Below are 10,916 nucleotides of genomic sequence, written 5' to 3'. Positions count from 1 at the left end.
TAAAGTCTTTTTGATCTCTTTTTTTCCTGCCGTATTATGATGACTCCGATGGATTGCTATGGCAACCGGCCTACCGGGCCTGCATACTAAGCGGGGACGGCAGGAGAAAGGTAGCAGAAAGTGTTAATAATGTAAGTGCATATATACAATGCACATTGTGTGTGGTACTGATGGAGTAAAGGGGCTTTTTGCCGTGAGCGTGCAACTGATGGAAGGGGGGGGGTGCAGAAGAGAGCAAAGTATCAAGTGTAAAATCGTAGCCAGCAATATTTCATGGGCTGGGGGCTGGGAGGAAGGAACAGACATACCCTCCAACATTTCTCAGATGAAAATAGGGACATCGTACTCCACAACAACAACAAATTTATTATTTATACCCTGCCCATCTGACTGTGTTGCCCCAGCCACTTTGTGCGGCTTCCAACAGATATAAAAACATAATAAAACATTAAACATTTAAAAACTTGCCTATACAGTCGTACCTTGGTTCTCGAACACTTTGGTACCCGGACGCAGGGATGGATTTACGTATAAGCTAAACAAGCTATAGTTTAGGGCCCCACTCTCTTGGGGGCCCCCAAAAAAATTAAAGGGGAAAAACCTGGATGTACATTTCTAAAATATAAGATAAAAAGCAAGTAAAGCAAGTTTCTAGAGACTAGATTATGAGTCTTTGTAAATTGTGTTTCTAAAGGAACTTTTGTTATTGCCAAATGCCAATGTGTTTGCATTATTAAGTTTGTTATGAATAAGAAAATCATTTTAAGTTAGAGCGTAATAATTATTTCCTTCCTAAGTGTATTTCAGTTCAACAATTACTTTGATGAAATACATATTTTGTTATGTGCAAATGGCTTTAGATACCTATTAGATCTATAAATTACTATATAGCACATATCCAACACAAAAAAGAGCGACAATTTGTTGTTGACAAAGGACAGCTGGACATATAAAGGGCCCCATTACCTTCAGTAGCTTAGGGCCTCATCCAACCTAAATCTGGCCCTGATCAGACATTTTGGCTCCTGAACGCCACAAACCCGGAAGTGAGTGTTCCGGTTTGCAAATGTTTTTCGGAAGACAAACATCTGATGTGGCTTCCGTGGCTTCCATGGCTTCCAATTGAGTGGAGGAAGCTCCTGCAGCCAATCGGAAGCCGCACCTTGGTTTTCGAACCGTTTCAGGAGTCGAAGGGACTCCCAAAATGGATTAAGTTTGACAACCAAGGTATGACCGTACAGGGCTGCTTTCAGATGTCTTCTGTATTGTTATGTACTGAAGTTTTCACCCTGGGCCAACTACTGTAGATAGTTTTCACTCAGGTCCACATATGCAAATAAGGAATTGAAAGTGACGTTCAGTGATTGGATAGTTACAGAAAGTTGTTACTGTTGCCTTGTAGTGGAGCTCTATATAAGCAGGCTGGCTGAACCCTTCAGTTCAGTTCTGTTCTGGGTCTGTGAATAAACAAGAGCTGTCTGAAGAATCACTGTGTCGTCTGATATGTTCACCCACAACTTAACATGTATAGTTACTTATATCCTTGGCTTGGGGGTTGCATAATGCTGTACCCTCCAACATTTCTTGAATGGAAAAAGGGACGTTCCATGGGGAAGCGGGACATTCCGGGATCAAAACAGAAACCAAGATGGCTTCGGTAAATACAGGAATATCCCTGGAAAATAGGGACAGGTGGAGGGTCTGCGCGTAACATCGACGCTTTCCCATTGGGCTTCTTGGGGGCATCCTAAAACAAGAGCTTAGGTAGACGTCAAGATTCCTGTTTGGTGCCAGCTTTGCACGAGGGACAGGAAGCACATCGCTATCTGCTTCCTGTTTGTTCCCAACACACACCCGGTTTCGTTGGGAACTGCATTTTCCAGAAAACCTAGACTCCGGTGAGCAATTGTTCAGGAGGCTGGAACGGCAGTGAAATCTATCTCGGAAAGCGCTCTATATATAATGCCCAATTGCTATCCAATTAAGACTCTAGCACATACATAATTTACGGGGATCATTAGTAAGTCAACGTCTGGCAGGCCTTCCGTGAGATAGATCCGTCCTTCTTGCATACACTCCCTCAACGGGAATGAAACACACCCCAGGGGTGTTGGGGAGAGGACCCCATACAACCCCGACAAGCCTGCAAAATATCATATCATCGTTAATCAACAACACAAACGCCATCAAACAGAATCACGACAGCCATCAGTGTGCACTGATAAAACATTAAGCGGAGAAGTGGGTATGTTACGGGGTGTGACAAAGTGGCTTAAGGATTAAACTGATTTTTCTTCTTCTCCCTTTTGTTTATCAAGGGTGTTTGTCCTGCTTTTTCCCAGTCCAAATACTAGCTGTTGGCTCCTCTACTGTCTCCAAAAAGTTTCACAAGCCCCAAAAGCAGGTACAGTGGTACCTTGGGTTACAGACGCTTCAGGTTACATACGCTTCAGGTTACAGACTCCGCTAACCCAGAAATAGTACCTCGGGTTAAGAACTTTGCTTCAGGATGAGAACAGAAATCACGCGGCGGCAGCAGGAGGCCCCATTAGCTAAAGTGGTGCTTCAGGTTAAGAAGAGTTTCAGGTTAAAAACTGACCTCCAGAATTAATTAAGTTCTTAACCCGAGGTTCCACTGTATGTCATGGGACGCGGGTGGCGCTGTGGGTTAAACCACAGAGCCTAGGACTTGTCAATCAGAAGGTTGGCGGTTCGTATCCCCGCGACGGGGTGAGCTCCCGTTCCTCGGTCCCTGCTCCTGCCAACCTAGCAGTTCGAAAGCACCTCAAAGTGCAAGTAGATAAATAGGTACCACTCTGGCGGGAAGGTAAACGGCGTTTCCATGCACTGCTCTGGTTTGCCAGAAGCGGCTTAGTCATGCTGGCCACATGACCCGGAAGCTGTACGCCGGCTCCCTCGGCCAATAAAGCGAGATGAGCGCCGCAACCCCAGAGTCGGCCACGACTGGACCTAATGGTCAGGGGTCCCTTTACCTTTACCTTACCACTGTACGTTAGCTGGGTACTTGTGAATCTGCATCATTGTTATCCGCCAAGTGAATAAAACCTTGCCACGTTATGTGAAATGAGTCTGTGGCTTGGTGGTTTCTTAAAGGACTTAGGTAACTTGTTAAGGCCTCCACAACAGTGAGGTTCCATAGATTTTCGAACCAGAGCTGAATCATAGAATTGTAGAGTTTGAAGGGACCATGGGGATCATCTAATCCAACCCCCTGCAATGCAGAATTTTTTTGCCCGATGTAGGACTTGAACTCACAACCCTGAGATTAAAAGTCTCATGCTCTGCTGACTGATCTATCTGAATGGCCAGACCAACTGCATATTTTCAGCGTCAGGTGATTATGAGGCAGGCTGCCACCAGCATATATAGTAGTACAGTGGTACCTCGGGTTAAGTACGTAATTCGTTCCGGAGGTCCGTTCTTAACCTGAAACTGTTCTTAACCTGAAACACCACTTTAGCTAATGGGGCCTCCTGCTGCTGCCGTGCCGCCAGAGCACGATTTCTGTTCTCATCCTGAAGCAAAGTTCTTAACCGGAGGTACTATTTCTGGGTTAGCAGAGTCTGTAACCTGAAGCGTATGTAACCTGAAGCGTATGTAACCCAAGGTACCACTGTAGTAGTATTTTGCATCCCCCTTTTCTCCGGAAAGCAGGAAAAAGGAGACAGAGTTGTGGGTCTTTCACCCCTGGTTAACAACATCCACCATGCAGGCGCATCAAAGAGACAGGAAAAATCCTCAAATGCACATTTCCTGGCCCTGTTTGCAAAAACCCAGACATTTTGGCAAATTCATAAAATCCACCCAGACTGAACTTTTACCCCCGAAAATGAGGACCTGTCCGGGAGAAACCAGACATCTGGCAACCCTAATGTTACCAGGCTAATGCCCACAACTATTTGTTTATTTATTGCATTTGTGTCATCCCCCTTCTTTCCTCCAAGGAGCTTCGGGTGGCATGCATAGTTCTCCTCCCCGGACATTTTGTCATCACAACAACCCTGCGAGGTAAGTTAAGCTGAGAGTAAGTAAGACAGCATCTTAAAAAGCAGAGACGTCACCTTGCCAACAAAGGTCTGTATAGTTAAAGCTATGGTTTTCCCGGTAGTGATGTATGGAAGTGAGAGCTGGACCATAAAGAAGGCTGATCTCCAAAGAATTGATGCTTTAGAATTATGGTGCTGGAGGAGACTCTTGAGAGTCCCATGGACTGCAAGAAGATCAGACCTCTCCATTCTGAAGGAAATCAGCCCTGAGTGCTCACTGGAAGGACAGATCCTGAAGCTGAGGCTCCAAGACTTTGGCCACCTCATGAGAAGACTCCCTGGAAAAGACCCCAATGTTGGGAAAGATGGAGGGCACAAGGAGAAAGGGACAGCAGAGGACGAGATGGTTGGACAGTGTTCTCGAAGCTACCAGCATGAGTTTGACCAAACTGCGGGAGGCAGTGGAAGACAGGAGTGCCTGGCGTGCTCTGGTCCAGGGGGTCACGAAGAGTGGACACGACTAAACAACAACAACAACAACAAGTAATCCACCGAATGAGCTTCATTGTGGCTGAGTGGGGATTTGAACCGTGGTCTCTCAGGTCCTAGTCTGAAGCCCTTAACCAGTACACCACATGATTTCTCAACACATCCTTGTTACATGTACTGTGTTGCAATATCACCTATGCAGTGTTTAAAAGGATTTCTCATGCAGCGTCGAAGAGATGAAGCAGAGGCGCTTTTTACTGAGTCCCGTTTATTTTTATTGATGGGATCTCTCATATCCCTTTCCGAAATCGCCCTTAGGCTTTCTAGAGGCTTGGCAGCCACTTCCTGGTTCAACTGGACTTCTCCGCAACCCTTCCCCTCTGCAGGGAGGTGGGACCGATTCGGATGGTCCGCCCCCGCCACTTAATGGATCCAAATGGTTTCCAGAGAGTGGTAGGGGATGCCTTATCCCATGTTGATGGCCTTTCAGCTGATTCCCTGGTGGCCCGCTGGAATGTGGAGTTAACCAGGGCTATTGACTGTCTGGCTCCGAAGCGTCCTCTCCGATTGCATGGAGCCCGGACAGCCCCGTGGTTTTCCCCGGAGCTGAGGGTGATGAAACAATCGTTGAGATGGCTAGAGCGCTGGTGGCGGAAAACTCATTCTGAATCAGACCGGACACGGGTTAGAGCTCAACGTCAAGCCTACCATGTGGCAATGGCGACGGCGAAGAGGGCCTTCTTCACCGCCTCCATTGCATCTGCAGAAAACAGCAGCAGGAGACTTTTTCAGGTGGTTCGCAATCTATCGGAACCACCTGCACCACCGGGGCCTGGTAGGGACCCCAAGATCTCCTGCAATGCTTTTGCAAAGTTGTTTGCAGATAAAATCACTCAGATTCAGAAGGAGGTAGACTCCACCGTGGGAGCAGGGCCAGGGCGGGAGAGTGCTAGAGTTCTGTCTGGTCCTGTTACATGGGATCAATTCCAATCTGTTACCTCCGAGGATGTGGACAGGCTGCTTGGACGAGTGAAACCAACCACTTGTCTCCTTGATCCTTGCCCATCCTGGCTTATAAAAGCTAGCCGGGAAGGACTGGGCGATGGGCTTCGTGGGGTGGTGAATGCTTCCCTCCGTGAGGGAGCCTTCCCAGACCCGCTGAAAGAGGCGGTCATTAAACCGCTTCTTAAAAAAACATCTTTAGACCCGGCCAATTTGGCCAACTATCGCCCAGCCTCAGCTTCAGGATCTGTCCTTCCAGTGAGCACTCAGAATGGAGAGGTTTGATCTTCTTGCAGTCCATGGGACTCTCAAGAGTCTCCTCCAGCACCATAATTCAAAAGCATCAATTCTTCAGTGATCAGCCTTCTTTATGGTCCAGCTCTCCTTCATGGAGAGCCTTGTCATGGTGAAGGGGCTCAGAGAAGCTATGAGCTATGCCATGCAGGGCCACCCAAGATGGGCAGGTCATAGTGGAAAGTTTTGACTAAATGTGATCCACCTAGAGCAGGAAACCGGCAAGCCACTCCAGTATCCCTGCCAAGAAAACTCAATGGACAAAGACAACAGGCATGCTAGCTTTATCAGCAGATAAAGATGACCCACCATCTGGAGGTCTGAGAGAAATGAGATGAGTTGGAGGCAACCTAAGAGGTTTCAGTCTAAGCAACAAGGCGAGAAAAGAAGTAATCTGATAGGTTAAAGGTACTGGGATCATATGGAAACATGGATGCCCGTCTTTACTGTCTCCTTTAACCCCATGAAAACTCCTCTTCTACAAGCTAAGCTGCACCCAAACTTCCAATATCCTTGAGCACTGCTTAGAAATGATTGTAGCTAAGTGGTATACAAATGGTTTAAATCAATAAATAGTGTGCAATTCTCGAATCAAACTGAAATGCAGCTGTCTTTTGAAATGTGCACTTCTCTGAATTTTGCTTGCAGGAATGTGTGTATTTGTCAGAAGTGCATTTTTATTTTTATTTTTTAAAAGTCTGTCTTGGGATAAACTGACACTGAAATGCCGATGAATTTTCATGAGGACTTAGCCGGAAAATTGCAAGCTGCTGCAGAAATAAATTTAAGAATGCAGGGGAAAAGAAACAGGGAGAAGCCAGAACATAAAGATTTGCACATCCCAAAATTATACCTGATGGTTCTTTTTAGTAGCCCACGTTGCTTATTGGTTGATTGCATTTATTTCCCAACTTTTTTCTACAAGGAGCTCAAGGCGGCGACAACCCTGTGAGGTGGATCATGCTGAGAAGCCATGACTGGCCCAAGGCTGTTCAGTCAACTGTAGAGATTTGAACCCTGGTCTCCCAGGTCTTACTCTGATGCTGTCACGACTGTGCCACACTGTCTCTTGCCAACCCACTTTGCCCAAAATCGCCAGGTGTATATTACATGCATTTCCAGTACCTACAATACGTGATCACACATAAAAGGTGTGGTCCTCCGCCCATCTCCCACAGCTATAAATGGGAGAGCTTGCAAGGCCCCATAGCTCAATGGAGAAGCATCCGCTGTGCTTGAAGAAGGTCGCAGTTTCAATCCCCAATGGCTGCCTGAATCCCTGGAGAGCTGCTGGCAGTCAGTGCAGACAACACTGAAGGAGGTGGGACCATGTTAAAACTCTACACAAGGCAGCCTCCAAAGCCCGATGTGTCTGCAAGGGTACCTGCGTGCCTTGATTTCCAGTAATCAAAAGCTTCTCTTCTGTTATGTACAGTGGTACCTCAGGTTAAGTACTTAATTCGTTCCAGAGGTCCGTACTTAACCTGAAACTGTTCTTAACCTGAAGCACCACTTTAGCTAATGGGGCCTCCTGCTGCCGCCGCACCGCCGGAGCACGATTTCTGTTCTCATCCTGAAGCAAAGTTCTTAACCTGAAGCACTATTTCTGGGTTAGCAGAGTCTGTAACCTGAAGGGTATGTAACTTGAAGCGTATGTAACCCGAGGTAGCACTGTACTGAGTTGAATAGGATCCAAAAGGCAGTAGTCTGATTGGTCCTAGAACAATAGGATTCAGAATGCAGCAGTCTGATTGGTCCTAGAATAATAGGGCCCAGAATGCAGCAGTCTGATTGGTCCACAGAATCACCCAATCCCGCTCCAGGTGGAAGTGAATCTGCAACCTGATTGGCCTGCAGGTGAATCCCGGAATTAGCCAATCACGTGGGGCCCATTGTGTAAATAATGTATATAAAGCGGACATTCTGGGGGAACTTCCATTCCTCCTCACCACTATGAGCTGAATGAAGAGCATGAAATCCACTCTTGACTCCGAGTACATTTCATCTTCCTTTCCCCCTTCTCCTTTTTAAAGCTTTGGACACGACTGAATAAGCAACCTTTGCCTGGGCCCGGTGCCTGGCGGGTTAAGAAGCGGCGTAGCTATTAAGGGCTCCCCGGTGGTTGCGGTGCAGCCACGTGACTCGGGGAGGACCATGTTGTTGCCTGTTCCCTGACCCCAGGCATGTAAACACAACCGCATTCTGGCAAGATGCTGAATGTCCCTGATTATGTAGAAGTTCTGGGCCAGCTGCCAGCCGGGAAGACCCTGGGCTTCTGCTTCCCTTGGCAAGGCGCCCAGGTCTGCGCTAACACGCCCGAGGTGGCAGGGGAGACGCGCAGCAGGGGCAACAGCAGAGCCCTGTAAGGGATTCCTCCCTCCTCCCCTCCCTCTCGAGTCCCAGCAGGCAGGAGCAGCAGACGTGTAAAAGCCGCCGGTCTCTGCATCCCTGCAAAGGATGGAGCGCTGCATGGCCTTGTCCCCAGAGGCTGCCACATTCCAGCACGAAACTGAGACTTCGCCAGGAACGGAGGCTGTGCCCCCACCGGTCAAGCAGGTCCGGCGCATTCCAAGCAACTTTCCTTCCTTTTAAGAACGGGGATCTACAGAACGGCCCCGAGCACATCTGCAGATACAGTGGTACCTCAGGCTAAGTACTTAATTCATTCCGGAGGTCTGTACTTAACCTGAAACTGTTCTTAACCTGAGGCACCACTTTAGCTAATGGGGCCTCCTGCTGCTGTCGCACCACCGGAGCACGATTTCTGTTCTCATCCTGAAGCAAAGTACTTAACCCGAGGTAATATTTCTGGGTTAGCAGAGTCTGTAACCTGAAGCGTATGTAACCTGAAGCGTATGTAACCTGAGGTACCACTGTACGTCTTTCTGTTTTGACCTGCCAGGCAACAGTATTGTGAATGGGCAGCAGATGGTTAAGTTTTTCAGGCCACATTTAAAGCGTGGCAATGCCACCTGAACACTCATGGCTTCCCCTAAAGAATTACTGCTACTTGTTAAACTTACTAGTCACTTTTTCTTTTTGGCACGGCAACTCAAAGTGATTTGAAATATTTCGCAAAGCGTTTATTTGGTTGTGTGTTTTGTGGACTCTAACTGATCTTCCTCTCCAAGGAGCTCAAAGTGGCTCGTGTGCACTGCAGATCCTCCAAGTGTCTAGATTTTCAAAGGGTTGTCCCAGAGAGTGGCTGGGGAAACCCAGCCCGATGGGTGGGGTATAAATAATAAATTATTATTATGATTTAGAGAAGCCGTCCCGGTTTCTGATTTGATCCTGGAATGCCCCACTTTTCCTTAAAGGTAAAGGTCAAGGGACCCCTGACCACTAGGTCCAGTCACGGACGACTCTGAGGTTTTGGCGCTCATCTTGCTTTATTGGCCGAGGGAGCCGGCGTACACTTCTGGGTCATGTGGCCAGCATGACTAAGCTGCTTCTGGCGAACCAGAGCAGCGCACGGAAACACCATTTACCTTCCTGCCGGAGTGGTACCTATTTATCTACTTGCACCTCGTGCTTTCGAACTGCTAGGTTGGCAGGAGCTGGGACTGACAAATGGGAGCTCACCCTATCGCAGGGATTCGAACCGCCGACCTTCTGATCGGCAAGCCCTAGTCTCTGTGGTTTAACCCACAGCACCACCCGCGTCCCTCACTTTTCCTTAGGATGTCCCTATTTTCACCCGAGAAATGTTGGCAGGTATGGAGTTATCCACCCCCTGACCCGTCTGAAGGCAATCCTGTATAGGGAAGTTTTAAAAAAGTCTAATGTTTTATTATGTTTTTATATATGTTGGAAGCTGCCCCGAGTGGCTGGGGCAACCCAGTCAGATATGTGGGGTATAAATAGCAAAATTATCAGTATGGAATGGGGTGTTAATTGGAGAAATGTTGGAGGGTATGACATGGTTCTCCCTGTTCCATTTTTAATCCCCACAACAAGCCCTTAGACTAGCTCTGCTTTTTTTGGTTAAAAGGTTAAAGGTTAAAAACTATTTTTAAGCATGTGTCAGAGTCCCTCATGACAATTTTGGAAGACCTGACCCCCAACACATGGAAACGTGAAATGCAATCTGCTGGCCTGAGGTTGGGACTTTCTGCCTCCTTCCTTGTGACGCAGGGTTTTGAGAGAGCTAAAGAATTAATACTCCAAAGGTTTCATTAAAGACACCGAGATGCAATCACAAACTGCTGATATCAAGATCTGCCAATTGAACAAATTGTATGGTTGTTTTTTTTGTTCCATTGCAGCCATCCCTGCCAAGATATTTGGTAGATTTGCCAAATGTTAAAATGAGGGTAGCTTTTACTCAGGCAAGGCTAAATGTCCTTCCGTTAGAGGCCTGGGCAGGCCGGGTCATCCTCTTATATACCTGCTGGGATTGACAAGGCATCTGACCCTCACCTGAATTTCATAGCTCTCCTGACAAGTGCTTCGGTCCCCTTCTCAACTAAGTATCCCCTTCTCAATTAAGTAATCAATTTAGAATTTAAATTCTCAAAACTTTCTTATTTGTTAATTTGAGCAAGTAAACTACTGCTTTCACTTAATTACAAACAGTATTTCTACCTGCAACACACTTGCAATTAACCAACTACAGTGGTACCTCAGGTTAAGAACTTAATTCATTCTGGAGGTCCGTTCTTAACCTGAAGCACCACTTTAGCTAATGGGGCCTCCTGCTGCCGCTGCACGATTTCTGTTCTCATCCTGAAGCAAAGTTCTTAACCCGAGGTACTATTTCTGGGTTAGCAGAGTCTGTAACCTGAAGCGTCTTTAACCCGAGGTACCACTGTCAGTGGCGTAGCGTGGTGGGTGCAGGGGAGGCCGGCCGCACCGGGCGCAACATCTGGGGGTTAGGGTTAGGGGGCGCAAATCCACGGGTTAGGGGGCGCAAATTACTTGCCTTGCCCCGGGTGCTGACAACCCACGCTACGCCACTGACCACTGTAGAACGATTACTTTTAATAGCACCAGTTTTCCTATAACTTGATATTGCTGGATAGTTTTGATGAACTGCAAAAGCATTTTTAGTTTGCTTTCTGTTGCCACCCTGGAACTTTTCTTTAATAGTGCCACTTTGTTTTGTACGATTCCTTGCAAAAGAAG

General features: G+C 47.3%; 1 long non-coding RNA gene across 1 annotated transcript in view; it reads right to left on the bottom strand.

The window, feature by feature from the left end:
- Window positions 1-525: 525 nt before the first annotated feature.
- LOC308576080 overlaps window positions 526-10,916 on the bottom strand; it is a 114,454-nt gene continuing 104,063 nt past the window's right edge. Inside the window, exon 3 of the long non-coding RNA XR_014003065.1 lies at window positions 526-651. This is a non-coding gene — a long non-coding RNA (uncharacterized lncRNA). The remainder of the gene's footprint in view (window positions 652-10,916) is intronic.

The sequence above is a fragment of the Podarcis bocagei genome, assembly GCF_964188305.1.
Source record: "Podarcis bocagei genome assembly, chromosome: 16".
In the NCBI taxonomy this organism is placed as follows: Eukaryota; Metazoa; Chordata; class Lepidosauria; order Squamata; family Lacertidae; genus Podarcis; species Podarcis bocagei.
The sequence above is the reverse complement of the archived record's forward strand: the minus strand, read 5'-3'. Positions and strand labels throughout refer to the sequence as shown.